This window comes from Notamacropus eugenii, chromosome 1 (genome assembly GCF_028372415.1).
Source record: "Notamacropus eugenii isolate mMacEug1 chromosome 1, mMacEug1.pri_v2, whole genome shotgun sequence".
Classification (NCBI taxonomy): Eukaryota; Metazoa; Chordata; class Mammalia; order Diprotodontia; family Macropodidae; genus Notamacropus; species Notamacropus eugenii.
The window spans coordinates 207,481,702-207,507,809 of record NC_092872.1 but is presented as its reverse complement, the minus strand read 5'-3'; the positions used below and the strand labels follow the sequence as shown (position 1 = coordinate 207,507,809).

General features: G+C 39.2%; 1 pseudogene; it reads left to right on the top strand.

Moving 5' to 3' along the window:
* The first annotated feature begins 20,778 nt into the window (after window positions 1–20,778).
* LOC140524554 (serine/threonine-protein kinase tousled-like 1) lies at window positions 20,779–25,894 on the top strand (annotated as a pseudogene).
* The last annotated feature ends 214 nt before the right edge of the window (window positions 25,895–26,108 follow it).

The window sequence follows — 26,108 nt, the reverse complement described above, 5'->3', positions numbered from 1 at the left end:
TCTCTACTACTTAAAGAACTTTGGATGAGTTATTATCTAATATCCCTGGGCCTCAGCTTTTCCATCTATAAAATGGGAGAGTTAAACTAACATCCAGGGTGGGGAACCTTTGGCCTGGAGGCTACATATGGCCCTCTATAGGTCCTCAGTTTGGTCCTCACACTTGGCCTCCAGGCTACAGGTTCCCCACCCCTGGGCTAGGTGGCCTCTGAGGTTTCAGCCAGCATTAGATCTGTGGATCCTACAAATAGCTGAGTGGCTTTGTCCTCGTGCTCTAGTTGTCTATGCTGACTATTCCACAGACCTAGATGGTTAGGAGTTATGATGGTCTCTGTTACTACTCTCCATAGACACTGACATGCCCCTGGCAACTCAGAGGGAGACCACCAGAGACACAGAATTCTTTTAAGTGAAAAAAGGGGAGCCCTCAATTTCCTGAGACACTGTACTCCCTTGATTCAAGAGGGAACAGTAGCCTTGTCAAAACCAGTGTGGGCTGCATAGAGAGTAGATGATAGATAGACAGACAGATAGATAGACAGATGGATAGACAGATAGATAGATAGATAGATAGATAGATAGATAGATAGATAGATAGATGTATGTATGGATGGATATATATGTACATGTATTACATATGTACATACAATACATACACAGATGTAGACTGTATTTATGTGTCTATACATAGGTGTATACAAGCCTATGTACATATATGTGCATACATGTGTATCTACATCTATGTATACACATATATAAATACTATATTATGCATTGTAGGTACAAGTATTTCTGAAATAATTTTTATTAATTTAATATTATTCTAAGTACTAGCATTTCTAGTTTAAAGAGACAAATGTCCAAACTGACAGTCTTCTTCTGCCCTCAAACCTCTCTAACTTATGACATTTTGGGAGTAACCTTTATTGGAATGTTGGACAAGGAGAATTTTTGTTCATTTGTTAATTTGTTTTGAGATTAGGTGTCTTTATCTTGTCCAGGCTACAAATACAATGGCCACTTACAGGCATGATCCCACTATTGATCATAGTGAGTTTTGACTTGCTCTGATTCCAACTTGGACCAGTTTATCTCCTTAAGTATCCTGGTCCCCTGCCCTCTGTAGAGGGTTGACCACCCTGGTGCCAGACCTAGCATGGACACTTGATTGATTTTGGTCATACTGCAGCTCAGAACTCTACTTTCAGCCTCCTAATTACAGGTGTGTATTAGACTGTTTAGCAATAAGGAAAATCTCACAGTATCTTATAAAATACAATTACAAAAATCAAGGTTAATATTTTACTTCATCAAATAGAGCGTTACTTAATCTTTCTGAAATACCTCTGGGGAATCATTCTCCCAAAGCCATTCAGTGTCATTTTTGACCACCTCCTTCATAGGTTCTCCAGAATTCTAGCTGGTCACAGGTGATCTAAAGTAATCAAAGAGATCTCCTTCCTCTGGTTGATACTATGATCCTAAGGGGTAACTCCCAAGTGCAGCCTGAACCAGATTAAAATATAATTGGGATATGTTTAACACAGTAAATAAAAAAATATAGTACAACATAATGCTAATTTGTGATTTTCTAAATCAATGTGTGGGCTGGGGAGAGGGGATTCATTTGTATTTGTTTAACATCACAGGCTTAATCAATTCAGGAAATGGGGAAAGAGGGTACTGCTCTTAGGGGGGTCATTATTTTAATCCAGAAGTTTGTAATCTGGTTACAGGGACCCTATTCACTTGGATGGGAAAAAAAATTACGTCTTTATTTTGACTAACTCTAACTGATATTTAGCATCTCCTTCAATTTTGAATTAAAAACCAACAACAACATTATTTTGAGAAAGAATTTGACTTGCAGAGAGGTCCTAAGATATTAAAGATGTTGCCTTTGAGTCTAGGGGAAGGCAAGGATCTTAATTAGATATAGGTATTTCTTGGTATAAGTTTAGTTACTCCCATTAATCCATTTTCTGGGGCTTTCACTTTCATTCTTGACCTTTTATATATTCCTAAAAGAAGGGGGGGGCTTGTGGAGAGCATTATTTTCTAAGAATTTTGATTTCTAAGAAATTTGATTAGATACTAAGAAGGCTTCCTTCAATTCAGGTCTGTCTGGAAAGGATTTTAGGCTGGAGAAATATTTCTTACTATTTTCAGTTTAACTGAAAGTGAGTTTTCTGATGCTTTCACACCTGTCATAGACTCAACAATCATCCCCATGATTGCCACTGGCTTCACTGGTAGGCTCTGTGTGTTTGTGCACCCCTCCCTAGCCTGCCTAAGCTCTCTAAGCTCCCTTGCTTTGTATCCCCAGCTGGAAGGCTGATGTCTGCCAAGTAGGGAGAGATGACTTGGAAGCAGAATGTGCAGATATCAGGGATGAATCAGCCAGGGATTAGGATATTCACAATGGATATTTCACTGTACATGTGATGTAAGGGAAAAAGCCCTAGACTGGAACTTGAACTTAGAAGACCTGGGTTAAAGTCCTTTTGTCTATTCTCTTGCGTCATGATCCACCTCTAGAGATGATAATAATGATGATGCACATTCACACATCATTTTAATGTTTCCAGGATGCTTTTTCTAATCACAAACCTAGGAGGGAGGGAGGGTAAGAATTCCTAACCTTAAGGATCACTTGGTGGTACTGAAGATATTCTAGACATAAATTAAAGTTCAAATTGAATTCACTGCGTTTATTTGATTTTTGTCAATGTGGGAACTCCCTCCATCAACACAGATCTCAGCTTGGCTATAACATAGTGGACAGACTTAGAATATTGCTTGAGGATCAAAGAGGTTAAGTGATTTGCTGATAGTTATACAGCAAATAAGTGTCAGAGGTAGAATATGAATGCAGGTCTTCTAGATTTCAGGTCCAACATTATGCTTTATGCATTCTATGCATTATGCTTCAGTATTTCTTTATGAGCATCACATGACATTTAACAAAGCAGGAAATGGGATCACTCCATGGTCTGGGTATTCACTCTACCAGTATAGATGGTAACTCAACTTCATCTTTGTAGATAGTCTCTGAACGTTATTGTGGCCCACAAATTTAATGTACTGTGGCCATCCTGGTGACTGATCTCTCCAGCTATGCTAGTCCTCAGAGAACAGAAATGCTTTTTGTCACTGACAGCCATAACTAGTCATTCTGGTAACTGGGACAAGAATTACATAATGCACCTAGGTCAACTAGTAAGACATATTCAATTGAGGGGGTAGGAGGAAGCCTTGGACATCAGAACGTAGGGATTCTGGGTCATTTCCACAGTTCAGGGATGGGAGGAGATAAGTCATTTCTAGAGTATAATATTCCTTAAATATTCTGCTAAATTGAATTTTCTATTATATACCTAGTCAACTCTCATTTATGTATGCTAATGAGAAGGAAAAGATTATACAACACAAAGAATGATATTTGAATAATTTATATTTAATTGCAGAATATTCTCAGGGACACAGACTCATTATCACTGATTCCCTCCTGTTCCCAACTGTTGTAGTGAGGTTCTGGGATTTCAAGAAACATATATTGAAGCCTTACACTAAAATGATCTTGCTATTAGGTTTATTATAGTATACAAATTAATTTTTTGAACATTCTCATATGAAAAACACAGTGGAAAAAAAAAACCATGTACAATATATATGCTTTTCAACTTGCTGTTATCCTCAGGCCCCTGCTTTGGCCTCATGCACATACATATACACATATATTTTATATACACACATTTGTGTGTGCATACACACACACACACACACACACACTAATGTTCAGAACTGATTCATCTTTTATATTACTAAGTGATTCTTAATATAAATCAATTAACATCAATGGTCAAAATGGCCAGGTAAGATCTGTAACAATATAGAAAAAGATCTGTTTTACCATCTACTTTAATAATGGGAATTATAGCCAGGTAGTTGAAAGCAGACTTACTCAGCAAAATACAGAAATGATGATTTTCAGAACACTTTGGATATCAGCCAGTGAACATAACTGGTGCTGACTTTGTACAAGGATCATAATTCATTAGAAAGTACATAAGCATATTTTGTAGCTGAAGTTTATGATGAACTAGAAACTGAATTAACTATTAACATCCCTACATTTGTAGTGGATTGACCCAATTAAATGTTTAGATCTTTTCACCCAAAGTATTTAAGAGTGATGCCTCTTACTATCCTCCTATCATATACATCAATTCTTCATTAGTTATTTTTGTTCTGTCCATACAGAGACCACTATGTTCTGGAAAGAAAACAAGGAAAGTAAAAGTTGAGCCCTTCTGCTATCCGTCTGACATTTATCATTGTCCTGTTCACCCCATGCAGCAATCTTTGATCCCCCTCTTGTCTCCAATATAGGGTCAAAAATCCTCTGTTGGGTTGGTTTTAGTTTTTTGAACCTTTTAGCAATATGAATTCTATTTTTATAGGGTTGTACTATTCTGCATCTATCTCTCTTTACCTTCCCTTACTTTTAGTCTCCATATTCTCATTGACAGGTTCTACTGCTCTAATTACTCTCCATGGGAGCCATCTTAAGTGGATAGCCATAAGCATTTTTCTCCACATTTTCTTTTCCACTTATGACCCTCTCAATTATATTTGTAAAACTTTGAGCAAATGAATTCCTTCTAGCTCTTCTGGGCATGTTCTATCCTTAGCCAGAGCCCAGAAATATAAATTCCAATCTCAGACACCATCTTCTTGACTACCTTTTCACTCACCAAGTTTGTCTTGCTCTTCTGAAACCCCTGCCTTTAATGAGCAGGGGTAATGAAAGTACTGCTTATGCACTTGAAGATTTTAGATCACCGTCCAATGCTTCCTAATTTGGCAGTATCATTTGGGTGTCCTATGTGGATCACCAAAATTCTTAGTAATGATTTTGGTTTTCAAAGTCTCTGTCATGTCCCTGGAAGACAGTAAACCTGACATTATTATTGGTTCAACAAAGAGCCACCTCATCAGAAAGTCTCCAACCATTATTACATGTCCCTTCTGACTCCAAGTTCAGGGAGCTTTGAAGAATAAGATTATTTTTCCAAAGATCCATTGCTCCTTGCAGCTGCTAGGAGTTTTCTCCAGGGATTCTAGTCTATGTCCACTCCAGCTTTTTCACTATCTCATTCTCAAGTAGGTGCAGAAAAAATGGATAAGGCCCTTGAGGGAGTCCCTAATAAAGCCACTGCACCTGAGCACAGAGCTGCTAATGATTACAAAGGAGATTCACCATCAGAATAACTGCCAGAATGTAGGGTAGACTAAGAATTGGGCTGCTGTGAGCACGGAAGTTTTGACCATAAGCAGAATCTTTCCCAAAATTAAAAAGTTTAAGTCAATTGATCAAAGTCATGTGTGAAACAAGGGAGATGTGGAGATACTGTTTATTTAGGCCTTTAAAAGAACATTTAAAACTTCTAAAATGGGACTTCTAGATCATGTGACCAACAGGGTGAAGGACTAGACAGATTCTCTGATCTTCATGACCTCTCAGATCTCTACAAAATAATAATTATGTGCAAGAGCTGTCTCCACAGGCTAAGACATCAAGAACCCTAATAAGGCAATGAACATATTGAATTAACAGTAGAAGAAGTTAGACCCTAATCCCTAATATGTTCACTCAGCAACTTTCTTTTCACCCTCCTTCATGCTCTGACAAAGTTACACAATGGCACCCACACTGACGTGCTCTGGAACCCATTCAGCAACTTCCTTGCTTCTGCTATAATCTTTGCCAGAACAATTCAACTCTGTTTCCTCCCAACTTCCCACCCTCTTTCCCACTCCTCTACTCAGAAGAGGCTGAGTTATAAGAATGTGGATGTTTGCCTGGGTGGCAGCAGTCAGTCAAAGAATGCAGGGATGTAGGGCTGGGAAATCCTCAGTATGAGAAGAGGATGAAACAACTTTGAGGTCCAACCCTCAGGGGATCTATGATCCCAGAGGAAGGAGTCAGAAAATAAGTGGCAGGGCAATGTAACAACAGAAATTACCAAAGATCTCAGCAGGAAGAAAACTCAGTATCGAACTTGGAACACAAAAAGATAATCCAGGTATTTAAAACAGAAGCATGACCTCTAGGACATCTAAATAATTCCATACATTTCTGAATAACTATTTCAAGGCAAAGGAAAATTAACCAATACCTGATGAGACAGAGAACCTTTGGGATTTCCAAGAAAAGCATGGGAACCCCAGCAGGATGTTCTCAGATGGCTTAAAAGGGAAATAAGAATTGTGAAAACAGAAATAATTGGGAGAATAGAAAACATTTTAGTTTATAGTGGCAAGTCTCTCCAAAGAAACCAAAGAGAGCTCAACTGATTTGAAATGCAAATGCACAAAAAATGAAGGACAATTTGGAAGATAAGAAGCAAAAAGCAATAACATTAAAAGAAGACACAATCTCTATACATATAAAAGCTATTGATCTTTGAGACAGAATGCATAGAGAGAACTTAAGATTTGTATGTCTCCCAGAAGAACATGACAAGTAGAAACACCTGAACATTAATCTTTGAAATAATACAAGAAAATTGCCTAGTACTTCTGAACACGGAAAACAAAGAGGCAACCAAAAGACTCCACAGATTGCCTCAAGAAACAAATATACAAAAAAAATCTATGTTGCAAACTTCCAGACACAAAGTGTCTAAATTTAACAGTTCCATTAGCAAATAATACATTTGTTGGGAAAAAGATATTCAAATATAAAGGAAAAGAACTTTGAACAACACAAGATTGTTCCGTACTCATTAAAAATATACAAAGAAATCAAATATATTCCTAAGAACATAACAACCCAAGGTACAATCCAACATGATACATACCCTGCAAACACAAGCCTAATCGTTAATGAAAAAAATGGACATTCAATAAGAAACACCAAAACAAAATAAAACATACAAATAGATTATTTGCTTTGCAAACATCTCAGACAATAGACCAAAAAAGGTGAACAAATACAGCAACCAAGGAAAGCATAATTAATGAAATGAATTACCCGTTAGAAAAAAAGGAAGTAAAACAGTAGGGGCCATTAAGAGATTTCTTTCTAAAAGTGAGGAAGCAGGCATTTGTGAAAGTAGAATTGATGTAGGAGTGATGGTGGAGGAACAACCTTGAAACCTCAGGACACTTCACTTACAGGTGAATCAATGTTTTCTGAGATTAAATTGCAGGATAAGAGGATATATATATATATATATATATATATATATATATATATATATATATATATATATATATATATATATATGTGAAAAAGGGAGGAAAAAGAAAGAAAGGAATATGTGATATACCCTAAATAAGTTAATGGCAAACAATGAATGAACAATATCCTATGGTCTTTCAGGGAGAGGAGAGGCTACCAAGGAATGGGTGAGATAGCAAAAGGAGAGATTGAAATGAGAATTGAAAGAGGGAAATCTCAGTTTAGTGGTGAGAAGGGTTCCATTGAATCTTTCATGGGGGAAAGAGATAATCTATAATGGGAGATGGGTAAGATCTGCAGGGATTTGGTGTTTAGAGAGACCACTACCACTGAGAGAATTTTGAGCCTCAATACCTGTTGTGTTCTTTTTTATTTCTTTAGGTGTGTTCTATTAGAAGTGATAGGACTGGCAGGACAAGGTTTTTAGATCCCTCGACAATGGGGAATGAGTGGTACAAAATTATGAAAGCCAGTCTAAAGAGTTTGAACTTTACTTATCAATAACAAGGAGCCACTGAAAGATTTTAACAAAAGAATGAAATGATCAGATCTACACTGCTACATGAATCCATAGGCATGCTTTTCTACATCTAGGCCCTCCATCTATAACCTTATTGGACTTTATCTTGTAATAATCTTCTACTAGGAACTTAGAAGCTTGTCACCTCAGATATCAAGCTTGTTCAGAGCTTATCAGCCTCTTTCCAAATGTTGCTGTCATAGGGATTGGTTCTTGACTCATATAATTTGACGTCTAGTGTCCCTCCAAATATATGATCCTATGAATTATTCTGGCAGATGTACTATAAAGGTTGTCCTGCTTCTGGAAACTGCCCTGATTCATACTCACAATGAGTATCCTCCAGAGCTAGGCTGAACACCCAGCTTTGGGAACTCCCATACTGCTGTGCTCTCTGTTGTCTACTGATTTAGGGGTCTACACTTGAGTTCTTTCAAACCCATGGTATCCCTAACCCAGTAGGATAATTGGAAGGAAGCCAACCTCCTAACTTTACCTAGGTGGCCATACCTAGATATATGTCCAAACAACTTGAAATGAAATACTTTCAGATGTATGCACTAACTCATAGCTTATACTAACAAACAAATCCATTCATTGATCTATCAAAGACGTGTACTGTTTAAATCTATACAAGTGTAACTCTTCTCCATTTAATATACTCACAAAAAGTGAAGAATCTGATTCAGTCAATCAGACAAAAGTATAAACTAGATATGAGCAAGTGCTTAATCAATTTGAGAAGAATGAAGCATCTTTAGATAAAAACATGAAATACATCACACAGAAAATATCTTGTGATTAATTGAATGATTAAATACTCTTATGGGTCAATGGATATAATAGGAAACCAATTTGGGATTGAAAGTTTAGCAGAAGGCCAACCAAATGGTGGAGGAGCTCCAGCCAAACCCTTGAGAAGAAATCAATCTTCCCCCTGTCCCAAATCCTTGAACCCACAGTGAGTAGACAGGAGCCAGTAGCAATTGTCAAAGGGAGGGTAGTGGCCAGTGGCAGAGGAAATGCCTGTAGACATATGTGGAAAAGTATTCACTTGAGGACAGCAGCAATTTTAAGCATTGGGACCCATCATCATGTAGAAAAGTAGCAAAGTAGTGGGTGTGGACCCTTTTCAGAATGCAGCAAAAAAAAAAATGCAGCAAAAAAGCAAAACAAAACATAAGAGGAACTTTTATGAAGGAGAAAAGGACTTCCAGTACATGAGATGTGTTTACTGCTTTGCCCTATCTGTATACCTTATGCATGGGCCCCTTTGGGATTCTTCACTGTTGTTTTATTTCCAAAGATACTTTACCTAGCCCTAACCAACATTTACCTGAGAGTAGGGTGGGTCACCTTGACCTCTAGTAACCATTATCCAACCCTTCCTACTCAACTCACCCTGTGCTCTCTGTCTCTATCTCTCTATGTGTGTGTATGTGTGTGTGTGTGTGTGTGTGTGTGTGTGTAATCCCTCCAACTACCCAGATACTGAGAAAAATTACAAGAAATTTCTTCAGCATTTTTTTGTCTCCTTTAGCAAGCTGTTGACTCGCTTTTCATGATTTTCTTGCATTGCTCTCATTTCTCTTCCCAATTTTTCCTCTACTTCTCTTATTTGAGTTTCAAAATCCTTTTTGAGCTCTTTCCATGGCCTGGGACCATTGCATATTTATTTTGAAGGTTTTGGATGCAGACACCTTAACTTTTATGTCTTCCCCTGATGATAAACATTGTTCTTCCTCATTGGAAAGGATGGGAGAAAATACCTGTTCACCAAGAAAGTAACCTTCTATAGTCATATTTTTTCCCCCTTTTGGGGCATTTTCCCAACCAGTTATTTGACTTTTGGGTCCTTTGTCGAGGGTAGGGTATACTCTGGGGACTTATAAGTTCTCAGTTTCTCCAAAATGGCACAATCAAGGGAGAGGGGTTTACTCCCTAACCAGGCTGGAGGCTGTGATTCAGATCAGCTGCTCAGTTCTGCCAGGGGCTTTAGGTAGGGATGGGGTCACCACTCAGGACTGAGGTTCAGATCAGCTGCTCAATTCCCCTGACCTTTAGCTGAGGCTCCAACAATGTCTGCCATGGCCACCGCCACCCAAGTTGCCACCTTCACTGCTGCTTCCATGGCTGCCACCTGGGGCCAGAGCTAGGGGAGGACCCTGCCCCCTTGTCACGAAGGTAAAAAGCCCTGTCACTGACCTTTGAAGTGTCTTTGGCACCTGTGAGCTGAGGGATCTGTGAACCTCTGCTGCTGCTGGGGATTCCGCCCCAAGGCCTGCTCCTGTCCTGCTCCTCCCAGTGCTCTGCTCTGCTTCTGTGTGACAGACCCCTCCAGGCAGCCTTCCAGGTCACCCTGGGCTGGAAATCTCCTCCACTCCATCATTCTGTGGCTTTTGCTGCTCTAGAATTACATGTATTTTATGATCTGTGGGGGAAGGGCTAGAGCATGTGTGTCTTTCTACTCTGCCATCTTGGCTCCACCCCTCCTGAAAACTTATTTAAAAAAAGAAAAAGTGAAAGTCTTGATTCCTTTGTTACTCTGCGATTATCACCCTTTGTGGCATATGATAGAGATCATGTGTGAAAAATAGTTTCAAGGGTTAACAGTGTTTGGAGAGGTGGGGAGAATGGAGGTGAGAAGACAAGTTAGTAGACTGTTACAATGTTTCAGAAAAGTAACAATGAGGCCCTCCACCAGACTTGGTGTCTGCTTTCATGAAACTTAGAATCTTAGCAGGAGGTTGCAATGCTGTAACTGATTTGCATTAAGCTACAGGAATTTGAACTAAATTCATGTCTTAAATGTCAAAAGCAGGAGTCAATGAAAGAAAGCCAGCCAGACATCTGTTGCTATGCAGGCTCTCTACTTTGACTATGGGAGGGTCAGTGCTTTTTGGTGAACTGAGTACAGATTCACTGAAAGCCCCCACAGCAAAGAGCAGATTTGGGAGGTGACACCTAATCAAAGCCATTTTGAACAGTGTGGGATTTGTCTCTTTCTTCTGCCAATCTTGGAGCAAAACTCTAAGGACATTCTCCAGCTCCTTCAGGCAAAACTGAATGGGGGCCATTACTAAGCATCCACAGGGCTTTTGTCTGAATGTTGGAGGTAATGGCTTCAGATTTCTATCTTGCTTTGCTGGTATAGATCCAATGGGAAGTGAGAGGGAGGTTTTCATAGATGTCAGATGGCAGAGATGTAAGTACAATGACTAACATTTAGAGTTACCACTGTAATCATGCTAGCCTTTTCATAAATGGCTTTTCATTGAAAAGGTGATATTATATTAGGAACTGAGCTATACTTAACACCTGATGCATCTCTTTCAGAATAAAAGGTTACCCATTAAGTCATTTACTCACAGGGCTCTCACAAGTTGCCTTGCAGTAAGGTTTATATTATGGGCTTTTAAGCCTATTTCCAAGGTTTTAAGATTTCTTTGGCTGAATCAATTGAGAGAAAAATTGGCCAATTTGTTGTTAATCCATTTCTTAGACCACTAAAAAAATAGGTGTCAATTATCATAAGCCCTCAGGGATGTGTCCTGTATCCTGGCAAAACAGACAAGTTGGATTTTTGGGCTTTCCCAATGAGACTAAAGATCTTTCATGCATTCATTAATTCATCTAACATCTAATTTTTGAAAAGTACCTACTAAGGACAAAGTACTGGGCTAGCCTCAGATAGAGAATGGGAATTGAATATAAAGATGAATTGAGGTGTAATTCCTGCTCTTATGAAGCTTAAACATCTGGTAGGAGGGTGAGGATGCGGGCAGGAATATTCAACAAGGATAATACAAATCAGATATCTCTTGATGTACAATGTAACAAGGAAGAAAAAAAGATATTTAAAAACGTTCACATTGATGAAGAAGAAAATCCTGCTCTGATGTCTCATTATGGCATGGAGGTGACCCTGAGTTCCCAGAGGCTGTGACCTCAGAATGAAAACCCTAGTCAGTCTTGCCCAAGGAGAAAATTTTACTAAGGCCAGAGTGATGGGAGGTCACTGTACCTGTCATCTGAGGACCAACCTAACCAAGTGTAAAGAGACTCTTCTTTAGCTAAGTTGTTGGATAGTGAGTTTCTCAGTTGCAGTAGCTCTCAAAGACCACCTTGCAAGTAAATTGTAGAGGGGATGCAGAAATCACTTACCTTTAAGGCAAAAAACTATTAAATCAAGTGTAATGCCTATGCATCCATGCACACTGAAACAGAAACAAATGAACAAATGAAACCCCAACAAAAACTCCAAACAAAAAACCCCAACTAACCAACAACCAAAACGATTATGGTCTAAGAGCATAGTGATAGGATAGGGATTGTACCTGTGATTCCATTAGCCTAATAATATCATCTGAAATGAAGAACTACATAATTCCATTGTACTTTGGTCTGGTGAGACCAAATCCAGAATATTATATTCTAGGAACCATATTTGAAGAAATGCGCTAGCATTTCACTTGGGAGGTCCAGGTCTTTTAAGATGTTGGTGCAGGTAACTGTTCCAGTGAATGTGATTCAGGACCCTAACAGAACTGAGGTTGAGAGAAATCACTAAAGAAGGCCCAGGGAAGTGTTCAGCCCCTTGGAGGTCAAGTATCCCAGAGAAAAATACTGGATAAAAGGTTGACTAGGATACCGTGTCATGACGTGGAATATCCCTCTTCCATTCAGTTGTACTTAGTCTCACATATAATTACTGAATCCATTGGCTGTTTCATGAAGATTCTATTTTTTCCATATGAAGAGGTTCAGAGTATGACAGTCAGGTACTTATATCTATCCAGTCTTTCTTTTCGTTATTCTAACGTTGGCGTTGTTCTGTGTGTATTGGTCCTTCATTTCCAAAGAAGACCATGCCATCAGAGAACAACATCTATTGGTCCTGGTGCCCACTCTTTCCACGCTTCCATAGATTCAGCTTCCTTTGCTAGAGGTTTCCAAACTGTTGGATTCACTTTAGTCACAATCTTCTACTTGCTCTGTTCACTCAAAATAATTTACATTATGTTTTCTCTCTTTCTTGCTTTGTCTCCACCATTCTATTTCACTCACTCAGAAACCACTCAATTGTTCAATGCAAATACAGTGTCTATACCTCATTCTTTTTAGAACTGCTTCAAGTTCAATCATCAATAGATTCAGGATCTAGATCAAACTAACACCAAATCAAGATGCTTGATCACCAGGGTCAAAGGAACATACTGATATTTCTTAGTTAGCTGGAATATCTGTAACAGTTGTGGGCAGCCATGTACCTCTAAGTAAAGATTCTTATCCTGAGTTCCACAGAGTGCACGGTTAAATTTCAGAGAAACCATGAATTTGGAAAGTATAAAAAATATGTCATTATTTTCACTAATTACTAAATGAAACTTAGCATTTCCTCCAATTATTTAAAAACATTATTCTAATAAGGGCTTTCTAGGCTTTGGAAGACTGCCAAAGGGACTCATGATACAAAAACGTTAAGAACCCCTGCTCTATGAACTTCCACATACAGCTATTTTTTTTCACCTCATTTAATCTTCATATTCTCCTTATAGCTCCCCTTCTATTTCTATTTCTACCTCTGATTCAATCTGTCTTATTCTTTTCTACTGGAGACCCAGTATTTTTCTCTGGGATGCTTGAGTTCCAAGGGGCTGAACACTTCCCTGGGCCTTCCTTAGTGATTTTTCTCAACCCCAATTCGGTTAGGGTCCTGAATCACATTCACTGGAACAGTTACCTGCACCAACTTCTTAAAAGTCCTGGACCTCCCAAGTGAAAAATAGAGCTTGGGCCCTGTTCAAAATAGATTTGTCCTGGGGATTGGAAACCTAGATCCAATAATTCTCAGTCATTTCTACCATTGTCATCTCCTGTCAGGAACCTAGGTCTAAATACAATCCACAAGCTAAATATCCCCAAATTCCACACTGGTAACAACAATCACCTCCATGACAATACTGTGGTACTTGCCTGTACAGATCTAAATAGTATTCCCACTGTGCCAAACTGAAGAATTCAAAATCCTCCCAGTCAATACTGCCCAAATAAGGCTATTGTTTAAAAGCCCCCTTTTTCCACTAGTGGGAAGTTTGTTTATAAACTAGCCTGACAATTCTTCAGGGGTTTTCCCAACGTGAATCAGCACCTTTCCCTGAACCATGACCTTTGCATGAAATCCAGGTTTCCAACTCTTTTGGAGGTTTTCCCTCCAAAGTCTGGTACTGGAAACTCCCCTCTCTTTAGCTGATTTTAGCACACTATTCCATTGGACACCATAGTGAAACTGACAGGTCTATATTCCCTTATTGTCCCTCTGTATTGAAAGTATTTCCCCTTAATAAAGCTTGTTCTCTTTATTTTCTCTCTTCTGGGTCCCATCTTAAACCCAATTTTTCCTTTAGAAACATGAGCCATTGACCAAGGCTGGTGACCATCCCTACTTCCTAAACTATGATTTAGAGAATGTAGAAAGCAAGAGTTGCAACCATGAACCCTGTTTCCCAACAGTTAGACCTCCCCTATACTGCCTGACATGTCTGTCACTAGGGGTCTTCCCTGAACCACATATCCTCAGGTCTTTCCACTGGCAAGAAAACTGGCACATAAGGAAGAGTGCTGCCTCCTTTTTGTACTACACGCTGGGATCCTCACCTCTTTAAAGAAGAGTGATAGAAGGCTGCCCATATGGGTAATTATTTATTGTGTGAACTCTGAACAAGATAGCTGGTCCAAACATTTTTCTACTAGTTTTTTTTCAATTAAGTAGTTAATTAATTTTTAGTTTTCAACATTGACTTCCATAAGCTTTAAATTTTCTCTCCCTTCCTTCCTTTTAACTCCCCAAGATGGCATGCAGTCTAACAATACATTCTTATTAAACACATTTTCACACTAGTTATGTTGCATAGATAAATTATAACAAAGAGGAGAAACCATGAGAAAGAAAAAACAAAACAAAACAAAAAAAGAAAATAGTCTGCTTCATTCTGCATTCCAACTCCATAGTTCTTTCTTCAGATATAGATGGCATTGTCCAAAATGAGTCCTTTGGATTTGTTTTAGGTCCTTGCATTGCTGAGAAGGGCTAAGTCTATCAAAATCAGTCATCACACACTGTGGCTGTTACTGTGTACAATATTCTCTTGGTAATTCTCACTTCACTCAGCATCAGTTCACATAAGTCTTTCTAGGTTTTTCTGAAGTCTGCCTGTTCATCATGTCTTATAGCACAAGAGTATTTCATTACATCTGTATACCACAACTTGTTCAGTCATTCCCCAGCTGAGGGACATCTCCTCAGTTTCCAGTTCTTGGCTACAACACAAAGAGGTGCTATCAATATGGGTCCTTTTCCCATTTTTATGATCTCTTTGGGTTATAGCCCTAGAAGCAGCACATTTTTATAGCCCTTTGGGCATAGGTCCAAATTGTACTCCAGAATGATTGGATCAGCTCAGAGCTCCACCAACAATGAATTAGTGTTCCAACTTTCCCACCTCTTCTCCAGTATTTATCATTTTCCTGTTTTGTCATATTAGCCAATCTGATAGGCATGCTATGGTACCTCAGAGTTGTTTTGATTGGCATCTCTCTAATCAATAGTGATTTAGAGCATTTTTTCATGTGATTATAGATAGCTTTAATTTCTTCCTCTGAAAGCTGCCTGTTCATACCATTTGACCATTTATTAATTGAAGAGTGACTTGTATTCTTGCAAATTTGACTCAGTTCTCTGTATATTTTATAAATGAAGCCTTTCTCAAAGACACTCATCAAAATTCTTTCCCAGTTTTCTTTGCTACTAGTTTTTGCTTCTTTAGAAGTAAGGTGTAGATTTCAGGGAAACCATGAACTTGGAAAGAATTAAAAAAGTACATTATTATTTTCACTAATTAGCATTTCCTTTAATTAAAAATATTATTCCGATAAGGATGCCCTAGGCTTTGGAAGACTGCCAAAGGGAACTGTGGCACTTTTGCCCCAGGCAAATGAAGTGATGCCACTTTTGCTGTTGTTATTCAGTCACAAGTCTTCACACCCCCTGAACCATAACATGCCAAGCCCTTCTATCTTCCACTCTCCAAGTATGTCCAAGTTCATGGTTATTGTTTCCATGATACTATCTATCCATCTCATCCTCTGCTGTATCTTTGTCTTTCAATCTTTAATTTTCCCCAACATCAGATGGTCTTTTCCATTGAGTTCTGTCTTCTCATTGTGTAACCAAAGTACTTAAGCTTCAGCTTCAGTATTTGACCTTCCAGTGAATACCTTGAATTAATTTCATTAAGTACTCATTGATTTGACCTCCTTGCCATCCAAGGGACTCTCAAAAGTCCTTTCCAGCACTGTATTGATTCTGTGGCACTCAGCTTTCCTTATAGTCCAACTCTTACAGTCATACATTACTACTAGAAAAACCATAACTGACTATACAGACCTTTGTCAGCAAGATGATGTCTCATGTCTCTACTTTTTAGTACGCTATCCAATTTTGTCATAGATTTCCTTCCAAGGAGCAAGCATCTTTTAATTTCACGACTGTAGTTGCCATCTGCAGTGATCTTTGAGCCTAAGAATATAAAATCTGACTCTGTTTCCATTTCTTCTCTCTCTACTTGCCAGGAAGTCATAGTTCCAGTTGCCACGACCTTAGTTTTTTAATGTTAAACTTCAAGACAGCTTTTACACTCTCCCCTTTCACCCTCATCCAGGGGCTTCTTAATCCTTTTTCACTTTTTACTTTCAGTAGTTTGTCTGTATATCTGACATTGTTGATATTTCACTTCTCTCCTTGTTCTCTTAGATTCCTTCTGGTTCTTATCATATTCCCTAAAGTCAAAAGGGGAAGGAAGACTGGCTCCTTTTCTGTATATCTGACATTGTTGATATTTCACTTCTCTCCTTGTTCTCTTAGATTCCTTCTGGTTCTTATCATATTCCCTAAAGTCAAAAGGGGAAGGAAGACTGGCTCCTTTATACTGCTGGTAATCCTGAAAGGAATCATAAGAAGATCCATTAGGAAGCTCCACAGGAATCTTGTGTGTCTGCACAGGAGGGAGCGTAGACCCCCAGGTTGAGGGGGGATGTTTTATATAACTGCTTTAATTCTGAGCCCCCTTTCCCTAGGGGAGGAGTTTGTTTGGGAGTGTGGGGGATTTTTTTCCTTTCAAAAATTTCTGTCCTTGCTATATTTTCTCAGTAAATGTTCTTTTATAAAATTGACATCTACTAGTCAATTGATTTTTGTGTGGACACACTCTATGGAGATCATCAACAATAGTCTTAGAAATGTCAACCCCTATGGGGTTACCTCTAGAACCTTGAGAGAAGTAGCCAACTCTCTTTCAGGGACCTAGCCAGTCAGTAAGAATGGGAGTTTGTAGAGTGAGCCTGGAAGGGGTGCTCCAGATGATACCCATATTATCCTTCCCATTCACAGAGAGGATCCTTGAGGTATATATTTCCCCCTGAGACCTTTCTGCCAAGTAGACCTTGTTTCCCAAATTTTGCCCCTCACTTTGCATCCTAAAATCTTTCCTTCTCTGAATTTTTTTGTACTGGGTACAAAAATTCCTAGTTACACAATTCCTGATCACCACATTCTGTTGTTACAATTCTTCTCATCTTATCCATTACTACTTCATTGACTGTCTCTTCTCTTTTTCCTAACACTCTAAGGTAAACGTTTTTCAATATTTGATCCTAGAGAAAAAGACTGAGTTCTCCATCAGGACAATCTCAATTGATTATACTGCTTTAGCTACCACCTCTCTGTCTATGATTCCCAAATCTATATTTCTGGTCTGAATCTCTCTTATGAGACCTAAACCCCCATTTACAGGTGCTCCATCTATACACTAAACCCACACATTCAACATTTCTAAAACTGAGCTTATTGTCCTTAGTTCTAAACCTTTTTGTCCTGACTTAGCTATTTCTGTTGGTATCACTGCAAAGTTTTCTTTTTCATTCTCTCAGGTTTTCAGCCTTGAGGTTATTTGGCCATCACATCCATACAGTTAATAGCTACTCTTGATTACACATCCCAAACAACTCATATCTTTTCCTTTTCTAATCTAAATGCCACCAGTGACCATTCTTCTAGATTTTTGCTTCTATGAGAGGCAAATCTCTTAATTGGTCTTTCAGCTTTTATTTTCCCCTTTCTAGTTCTTCCTTTGTTCTTCTACATGATTAATCTACCTAAAGCACAGATCTGGTTATATCATTCCTTTTCTCAAAAAAATCTTAAGTTGTTCCCTGTTGCTTGCTGAGTCAAAATTAGACTCATTTGCCTGGCTTTCATGGATCTCCACAATATGGTTTCATGTTACCTTACCAGTCAGATCTCCTATTTACTCCCTTTTAGACACTTTGTGCTCCAGTCAAGGTAGAATATGCACAGTTGCCCAAATACAACGAACTACGCAAGGGTATGGTGAAGTGGATGTTAGCATCCACTGATGTTACAACTGTGTGTTGTCTTTGGATAAAAGATCCTGTAATTCTGTCTAAAAGCACATCTTTCAGTTGTAAAAATATTTGGTTAATTCTCTTGTCTTCTGTCTTCAAACAGGCAATGGTTTCTTATAATAAATTGTACCAGGTACATTCAATATGCTCTCATTTTCTCCCATCGATGATCTCTCTCTTTCTCTCCTTCTCTGTGAAATGCTTTAGGTATCTATTCTAAGTTACTATAAATACTGTTGATTGTCTGTATACCTCAAGTAATTCTGAAAGAGTATATAAAACAAACTTGTACCCTAAGAAACTGGAACTGCTATTCAGTAAAAGCATCTTTCTTAGCATATTAATAAATTTCTTTGTTTTTAATTTGACCTCCTAATTTTTACCCGAAGTTATTGGACACTCAGTGACAAATCTGCTTTTCCCAAGGGGTCTCATTTCTCTTGGTTAAGAGAATCCCCCACTAAATTCTTCCTATCATTGAAAGCCCATTTAAAATGCCATCTCGTCAGTACAATTCTTCCTACTCACCGTACACTCATACTCTTTCCCTCCATCCAATTAGAATCTAAATTCCATGAGTAAAAGAACTATATGTTGTTTAAATTTTGAATATCTCCTAGCACCTAATACAGTATTCTCTAGCATGAGGTGGTCAATAAGTGCTTTTAAATGAATGCAGTTGGTTTCTCCCATGTATGGAAGATATCTCTATATTCTTTTTCAAAACACCAGATATAGCTGGTTGATAAGTTATATTTTCCCCTTGTTTATATACAACTCTATGAAAGTATTAAAATGCTAATTTAAGTTGTAGTTAAAGAAAATTACTTTGGGATTTTACAATATAAGTACAATCAATGTGAATCCCATAGCATATACCACTTCAAGAGCTGCCAAATACAGTAGTGACACTGAGTGCATTATTTTAGATGATTTTAATTTAGATTGTTAAAATATTTCTGTAGACATAGAAGACTCTTGATTAAACTTTAGATATATCTGATTAAGTAACTTGTTATATTAGAATTAAATTTACAGGAAAGTATGTCAATTGAATGGATAATTGTACCTAAAGAGAGCAGGGGGGAGGATTAGAAAATTTGGTTCAGTTATTTAAATGATTTGAACATGATGAACATTAAGAAACCACAAATATATTAAGTTCCTAGGATCAGAGGGACCATAGACAAAGAAACTAAGGGTCAGAAAGGTTAAGCAGCTTATTTAACATGTTATTTATCCTTCATTTTTGAAGAGAACCAGTGATAGATATCATAGGTGATGTCTTGACTCATGAATGAATTGGATCTAAGTGAGGTAGAGTTGCACGGAATCATCGGCCTCACTCTTCCAGTCATTGAAATCCAGTGTCAAGGCAAATGTCAGGAAAACTGGCAATTGCCTGGGATAGAGTGGATGACCTTGTGGTCTTCAATATCTGAAAAAAGCTCTAAGTACTCTGCTTCACCTGCTTCAACTGCCTTCATGGCTACTGAAACAATGGTTTGTCATTCACCCATTCCAATGGGGGGAAGTCTTCACATCCCCTTAATTCACCAATGGGTTTGTGGTTACTCTCAACCTTATTTATACTCTCTGCCAAGATGGTTTACTGAGGTGTGGCCATGTGAATGCTACAATTTCTTGGAGCCACAGGTGATAGTTGAGTGCCAGGTAGACACCAAAGGGAGATGAACAGCCCTGCAAAGGGCTTGGCAAGCCCTCATACCAGAGGTGCTAGTTTTCCTTGAATACTCCATACACTCCAGTGTATGACAGAGGAAGAGCCAAGACTTGAACCTAAATTCTCTGACTTGACAGCAAATGTACTCTACAGTGCAACATTCTTGCCCATAAGAAATTTCAAAATGGACAGGTTTTTGTGGCATGTGTTCCATCAAGCCTTTAGGGACTTTCTCTCTAGTTAATCTTTTATGAAATCATTTCATTATAATTTCAGACTTGGTATATAAAGGCTAAATCACTGGAGCAAAGCCTTGAGAAATCCTGCCAATGTGTCTAGAACAAAGGTCTATTGTTAGAGAATGAGTTAAGCAATTTAGGGCACGGTTACTAGATAGGATATAATGTATTTAGACCTGGCAGATGCCACAGAAATCATCTGGCTCATTCTCCCGTCCTACAGATGACACAGAAACCCAGAAAGATTAAGCGATTGCTTAAGTCCCAGCATGTGTCAGAGGCAACGTATGAACTCAAGTCTTCTTGGCTTGGAGGAGAGATTTCTATCCCACTACACTTTGATTAAAATGCATGCCCTAACATTCTAAATCCAGTTATTTTTCAAGTGTAGGAAGGAAGAGAGAGAAAGGAATAAGTATTTATTTAGTGCCACTTATTTGTCAAGACTGTGCTTTACAAATATTATCTCATACCCTGGATGCCCTCCCTTTCCTTTACCTTCTTTCTTTGCTCTCTTCCCTACATCTCCATCATGGCCTGACCATGACTGACACAGATGCTGGTGCTGCCACCAGAGGGTGTCTGCTTCTCAGAAAGTAGCTTGATGAGTGTCCAAAGTAGCAGAAGTTTGGAGAGGCCATCATCGTGGTCCCAGCTCACCCAGTCTCCAGTCACTGGTTTGGTAGCAGCAGCCAGATCTGTGCTGAATCACATGCCACGAGGGGCGGAGCCAAGATGGCGGAGTAGAAAGACACACATTCACATAGCTCCGAACCCACAACCCATGGAACAACTACAAGGAGGTAACTCACGGCAAATTCTGCACCCAGAGGCCACAGAACATTGGAGCGAGGGAGATTTCTGTTCCGGAGAGACCTGCAGACCTCTCGCAAAAGGTCCTTCGTGCTGCGGACTGGGCGCCGGGACAGGGAGCTGAGTGCAGCCCTGCCACGGCCACGGCACCGAGAGGAGGAGATCCGAACGGGCTTCAGGGAGGGGATCTCCAGCGGCCGCACAGGTCCCTCCACCCACAGGTTATGGGGGTCGGTGAGAGAGTCTCTTTGGCGGGTCGAGGGGGGAGTGGGGTGCCCCCATGGCTCAGGCCCCCTTGGGAGACAGGAGCTGAGGGGTGGCTGCAGACCGGGGCTCCCCAAGCAGGCAGGAGCCTGGATCCATTGTTGAAGGTCTGTGCATAAACTCCCTGAGGGAACTGAGCCCGTGAGGCGGCCCTGCCCCAACCTGAGCATCTGAACTTAATCTCACACTGAATAGCAGCCCTGCCCCCGCCCAAAGCCCTGAGGCTGGAAGCAGCATTTGAATCTCAGACCCCAAACACTGGCTGGGAGGATCAGGAGGTGAGGTGGGTGTGAGGAAAATATTCAGAGGTCAAGTCACTGGCTGGGAAAATGCCCAAAAAAGGGAAAATAAATAAGACTATAGAAGGTTACTTTCTTGGTGAACAGGCATTTCCTCCCTCCCTTTCTGATGAGGAAGAACAATGCTTACCATCAGGCAAAGACACAGAAATCAAGGCTTCTGTGTCCCAGCCCACCCAATGGGCTCAGGCCATGGAAGAGCTCAAAAAGAATTTTGAAAATCAAGTTAGAGAGGTGGAGGAAAAGCTGGGAAGAGAAATGAGAGACATGAAGTCAAAGCATGAACAGCAAATCAGCTCCCTGCTAAAGGAGACCCAAAAAAATGTTGAAGAAAATAACACCTTGAAAAGTAGGCTAACTCAATTGGAAAAAGAGGTTCAAAAAGCCAATGAGGAGAAGAATGCTTTCAAAACCAGAATTAGCCAAATGGAAAAGGAGATTCAAAAGCTCACTGAAGAAAATAGTTCTTTCAAAATTAGAATGGAACAGATGGAGGCTAATGACTTTATGAGAAAGCAAGAAATCCCAGAACAAAGCCAGAAGAATGGAAAAATGGAAGATATGTGAAATATCTCATTGGAAAAACAACTGACCTGGAAAATAGATCCAGGAGAGACAATGTAAAAATTTTGGGACTACCTGAAAGCCATGATCAAAAGAAGAGCCTAGACATCATCTTTCATGAAATTATCAAGGAAAACTGCCCTGAGATTCTAGAACCAGAGGGCAAAATAAATATTCAAGGAATCCACAGAACACCGCATGAAAGAGATCCAAAAAGAGAAACTCCTAGGAACATTGTGGCGAAATTCCAGAGTTCCCTGGTCAAGGAGAAAACGTTGCAAGCAGCTAGAAAGAAACAATTCAAGTATTGTGGAAATACAATCAGGATAACACAAGACCTAGCAGCTTCCACATTAAGGGATCGAAGGGCATGGAATAGGATATTCCAGAAGTCAAAGGAACTAGGACTAAAACCAAGAATCACCTACCCAGCAAAATTGAGTATAATACTTCAGGAGAAAAATTGGTCTTTCAATGAAATGGAGGATTTTCAAACATTCTTGATGAAAAGACCAAAGCTGATAAGAAAATTTGACTTCCAAACACAAGAATGAAGAGAATCATGAAAAGGTGAACAGCAAGGAGAAGTCATAAGGGACTTACTAGAGTTGAACTGTTTACATTCCTACATGGAAAGACAATATTTGTAACTCTTGAAACTTTTCAGTATCTGGGTACTGGGTGGGATTACACACACACACACATGCACACACACATAGAGACAGAGTGCACAGAGTGAATTGAAGAGGATGGGATCATATCTTAAAAAAATGAAATCAAGCAGTGAGAGAGAAATATATTGGGAGGAGAAAGGGAGAAATGGAATGGGGCAAATTATCTCTCATAAAAGAGGCAAGCAAAAGACTCATTAGTGGAGGGATAAAGAGGGGAGGTGAGAGAAAAACATGAAGTTTACTCTCATCACATTCCACTAAAGGAAAGAATAAAATGCACACTCATTTTGGTATGAAAACCTATCTTACAATACAGGAAAGTGGGGGATAAGGGGATAAGCAGGGTGGGGGGGATGATAGAAGGGAGGGCATGGGGAGGAGAGTGCAATTTGAGGTCGACATTCATGGGGAGGGATAGGATCAAAAGAGAATAGAAGTAATGGGGGACAGGATAGGATGGAGGGAAATATAGTTAGTCCTATACAACACAACTATTATGGAAGTCATTTGCAAAACTACACAGATTTGGCCTATATTGAATTGCTTGCCTTCCAAAGGGAAGGGGTGGAGAGGGAGGGAGGTAAAGAAGTTGGAACTCAAAGTGTTAGGAACAACTGTCGAGTAATGTTCTTGCCACTAGGAAATAAGAAATACAGGTAAAGGGGTATAGAAAGCTATCTGGCCCTACAGGACAAAAGAGAAGACGGAGACAAGGGCAGAGAGGGATGATAGAAGAGAGAGCAGATTGGTCACAGGGGCAACTAGAATGCTTGGGGTTTGGGAGGGGGGATAAAAGGGGAGAAAATTTGTAACCCAAAATTTTGTGAAAATGAATGTTAAAAGTTAAATAAAAAAAAAATATATGAATCACATGCCACCATCCCAGTGGCCCAAGGAGGCTCAACGGATGAGCTTCACAGCTTAGATCCAAGAAGGCAAGAATTATTGGAAGCTCAATTTACAGGAGCTGTAAATGGAAGCATGGGAAGTGGCAATATTGGAGCTGTCTCAACAAATAATAAAAGCTCTAATCATGGTTTGGGAAGCTTGGGTTCTCTAAGTGATAGGGAATCAGAGAGACAACCAGGAGGAAGCTGAAAGGACACTGGACAAGTGAATGGGATGTTATCTGCAGTAGGTTCCCTTGAGACTCCAGAGAAGAAACAGTCAGAATCATTCAGAGGAAGAAAGAGGAAAGTATAAAACTCAAGCAAAAGCAGTCAGGGAAAAAAGTAGCAGAGGACATAGCCACAAAATTAGTGACGATTTTGCATATCAAGGTGAGAAAGGCTCTGGTGCAGGAAGAAGAATATCTCCTGCAATCCAATGGCCTCAGAATTCACATTCACTGTCCACTCCTTCCTCCTGTGTGTAGCCAAATAGACCTTCTATTGCATAAGCTTTTGGAAACCACCCTATTACACAACCACAGCAGTTCTCTTTGAAAATTATTCAGACTGATCTCACAATGCTGAAATTAACTGCACTAGAAAGTAATAAAAGCTAGGACCAGGAAAAGAAAGATCATATAGACTATAGATTGTTTGCTTAGGGCTAACTGTGATCTTAGACCTCACATAGACAATCAGAATAAGCTACTTGGAAAATACAAAGAAAGATTAAATCAGTGCCTTTCAATGAGTAAAAAAAAAATAGAAAAGAGCACACAAGAAAAACTGGCAAGCCGAGAGAAGGGTATGCAGGACAGACTAGCCTTGGCCATTTTACAACAATTAGACATGGTGCTTCCTTTACTGAACAATGGACAGATAGTTTGCCTTTGAGAATCTTGTAAAACAACAATGGATGAATCAGCAAAGAGAGGATATTGAAAGGCAAAGAAAGCTCCTGGGACTTGGAAAACCACCAACTACTAATAATCCTCAGGCACCTTCTACCAATTCTGAACCAAAACAAAGGAAAAACAAAGTTGTCAACAGAGCAGAAAATGATCCTTTTGTTAGATCTAATTTACCACAACTGCTGACATTAGCAGAGTACCATGAACAAGAAGAAACTTTCAAACTTAGGCTAGGACATCTCAAAAAGGAAGAATCAGAAATCCAGGCAGAACTTAATGTTTAGAAAGAGTCAGAAATCTTCACAGAGGGAAACTGAAAAGGATAAACAATGAAGATAATTCACAGTTTAAAGATCATCCCACATGAAATGAATGATATTTGTCAGTTTGTCTGCTTAGTGGAGGTGGCTTCAGTGAAGTATATAAGGCTTTCAACAGTGATGAACAAAGAGATGCTGCTGTGAAGATACATCAGCTTAATAAATGCTGGAAAGATGAGAAGGAAAACTACCACAAATGTTCCTGCACAGAGTATAGAATACATAAAGAATTGGACCACCCCAGAATAGTTCAACTATATGATTATTTCTCCTTGGATACAGACACATTTTGTATAGTGTTAGAATACTGTGAAGGCAATGACTTGGATTTCTACCTCAAACAACATAAATTCATGGCAGAGAAGGAAGTTAGGTCCATTGTTATGCAAATCATAAATGCACTAAGATATCTCAATGAGATCAACCCCCCCTTCAACCATTATGATTTTAAATCAGGAAATATCCTTTTAGTAGATGGTACAGCATGTGGAGACATAAAAATTACTGATTTTGGCCTGTCCAAAATTATGAATGGTGATGGTTGTGGTGGGGATGGAATGTATGTAACTTCTCAAGGGGCAGAGACTTCTTGGTGTTTTGTAGTTGAGTGTCTTATAGCTGGGAAAGAGCCTTCAGATATTTTCAGCAAGGTTGATGTATGGTCTGGTGGAGTAATTTTTTTTCATTGTCCATGTGTTTGAAAGCCAATTGGTCACAACCAGTCTCAACAAGACATCATGTAAGAAAACAATATTAAAAGCCACAGAAGAATAGTTCCCTGTGAAACCTGTTGTAAGAAATGAAGCAAAGGCTTTCATAAGATGTTGTTTAGCAAACCATAAAGAGGACTGATCTAATGTCCACCAATTGCCTAATGATTCTTACCTTCTCTCACACATGAGAAAATCAAATTCTTCAGGGAATTAACATATGGCTGAACTGACAGTCTCTACCCCACCCTTCTTCAAGTATAATTTCTTATTGATGTGGCTCCAAGATCGGCGTGATGTCTTTCAATTGTTTTCAAATGCAGGCTTATTTGAGAGCATTTGAGTGTTTTGTTTTGTTTTTTTTACACAAGATGAGACTGAAAACTTTTCAAACTGAGTTCTTTACTATAATTTGTATTTGAGTGGATCATGGATTTTGAATAAATGTACTCCTCTGACTGTAACCTGAGACATTACCTCTTGCACTCA